Raw genomic sequence first — 2,665 nt, forward strand, 5'->3', positions numbered from 1 at the left:
GCTGAATTTTCAGGATACAATATTGTCAGGGGTTAGGGCTGGGCCAGCCACCAGACGAATGACAGATGCTCTCTATTAAACCCTCTCCCTTCCCAGAGGAGAAGAGAAAGGGAATAAGAGACTTCGGGATTGGAAAAGAAAACTAAAACTGCTTTAATGAAAATAGCAACTATGAAATTATATATATATAACTCTCGGTTAACCTCTCTCCTATTCCAAAGGGGAAGAGAAAGGGAATAAGGGAGAGAGACTTAGGATTGGAAAAGAAAGCTAAAACTGCTTTAATGAAAATAGTAACAATAATAACAATAAGCAATAATTTGTAATATATACAAATATATACAAAACCAATACCAAACACAACCCCCCTGATGGCAATCACATCACCATCACCACTGATGCTGCAGGGCAGGCACTGGGGAAGCCCCAGACTGGAGTTAGCAGCAGATGGGAAACAGATTCATGAATTGGATTCCAGAACAGGATTCAGGGATGTGCGGACTGGGATTGAAGGCAGAACAGACAAAGTCCTGCTTGGACGCTGGCCATTGAAGAAGAGAGCTTGACCCTTGTGACCCCTCAGCTTTATACCGAATGTGACGTCTATGGGATGGAACACCTTGTTGGTCAGTTCAGGGTCACCTGTCCTGTCCGCTCCTCCCCACAGCTGCAGCCTCTCACTTACTGCACCCCCACCGTGGCACACAGGATTGAGCAGTGACCCTGGTCTGCACAGGAGCAAGCACAAGCCAGAGCCTTTCTGCACACCAACCCCTGGCAGTAACTGTCAACATCAAGCGTTACCACTGCTAGAAGCAGACACTGTCTGCAAAGATACGCCGTTAACTTCAGAAAGTGCCGTCACTGAGCAGAGACTGAGCTGGAAAGTGAAATCACTGAACAGAATTAGTGCTGTTCTGACTCAAACCAGGACAAATATCTTTGTAAAAAGATAGAAAGCAAGATTTAGAATTTTAACAGTTTTCGAAATACTTTAACACAAAGAAAGGGAGGAAATAGCCTTGAGTTATAAATACAGTAACAAACAAGAAAAACTATTATACACACTATGCTATGATGTTTGTGCAACAGCAAAACACAAGCATGGTGTAAGAGTTTAAGCATACAAAATTTATTTATAAAACATCGGCTTCTTCAATTGTATTGTTATCATGAAGCATAAAGAAAACAAGAGGAAATTAAAATGTAGAACAACACAGAAGTGCACATTTCTTCATGAACTTTGTTTCCTACACCTGGTTTCTCACTTTCTGGACTACCTATATGTACAACCCAGCCTCCTTTCAGATTTACATCAGTATAACACCTCCAAGGTTAGTTTAACCTTATCTCATAGCTCAAATTCCCAATACTGGTGCTACTCCAGTTGCTTCAAATACACGAGTGTGCATGTTGGCTATGGAGTCTCTTACGTGACACAGAGGTAAGAAGAACATAAAACCTGCTGTTCTACTTGATATATGGCAAAACCTGAGGTTTTTCTATAATTGAAGTATGGCATAAATGTTGAAGGGCCTAAACTGAACTTTTTCTACTGTAATAGCAGCCACTGGATATATTCAGGATCTCAGCTGTGAAACAGAATATGGCAATTGTACTTTTGTTGATTAGTTGACCATATAAAAGCCAGTTGCTTGCAGATTTAACAATGGTGCCTTGTATAAACAAGATATGCTTTCCTTAGAAAAGTAGTAAAAGACTGATAAAAAAGAAAAGTCTTGACCAGAAGGTGCAAAATGTTGGATGATGACCATGACACTATGAAAGCAGCAGTTTTCTGCAGCAACTAAGGAAAACGTAAGGGCAGCGGGGGGAAACCACGACCACTAACTCAGTTCAAGACTGAGAAGACTTGACCTTCACACCACACAAAGAACACGTGTGCTAATTTACATAACTAGTGGAGCTGTACTAACCAATAGAAAATAGAAAACTGATTAATGGGGTGATTTTGCAGTTTTAAACCAATGGGAAGTAATTTCTTTGTTCTCTAAAAGGTATACAGTTCCATGCATGCTGAATCAGTGTGTGCTGGTTTTGTGGATTACCACCTATCACTCTGTCTTGCACAAAACCAAAATAAATCAGTATCTCAGTCCTGTGTGCCTGATTGGCTTATTGCACATGGAATGAACAGATCCAGATTTTGGAACTACATACTGGAGTAATCACCAATTCTAATGCTGTGGAAAGTACTTCATTCGTCTTCATAGGAGGGATGGTGGCCACGGCCTGAAATTGTTCAAGTGGGTTGGGACTATATGCAATGATGTCTGGAATATTTGGGGTTTCAGATAACCAGGAGCAGCAGAGAGACTCAAATTAACATCCTTATCTCCAGCTGAGATGGCATCAGGACTTCAGTAGTTCCATCACTCTGATTGTGAAGATTGCTTCGCATTCAGCCTCATGGCCAGTTGCCAAGGGGCGCTGCTGCAGAGCCAGCCTGGCCTCCCCCAAGGCAGAGCAACAGATCTCAGTGTTCAGGGGGTTTCTGAAGTTTTTCCTTGGCAGGGAAATACCAGGGGAGCAAAGAGACATGGCAGGAGCCATACTGATGAGCTGGGAATCACGGTAGGACTTGTGAATGGTCAGGTAGGAGTTAGGACTTCTCCCAAAAAGGGGATGGGATCAAAAGCACAAC

Source organism: Buceros rhinoceros, unplaced genomic scaffold (assembly GCF_000710305.1).
Source record: "Buceros rhinoceros silvestris isolate BGI_N320 unplaced genomic scaffold, ASM71030v1 scaffold594, whole genome shotgun sequence".
Taxonomy (NCBI): domain Eukaryota; kingdom Metazoa; phylum Chordata; class Aves; order Bucerotiformes; family Bucerotidae; genus Buceros; species Buceros rhinoceros.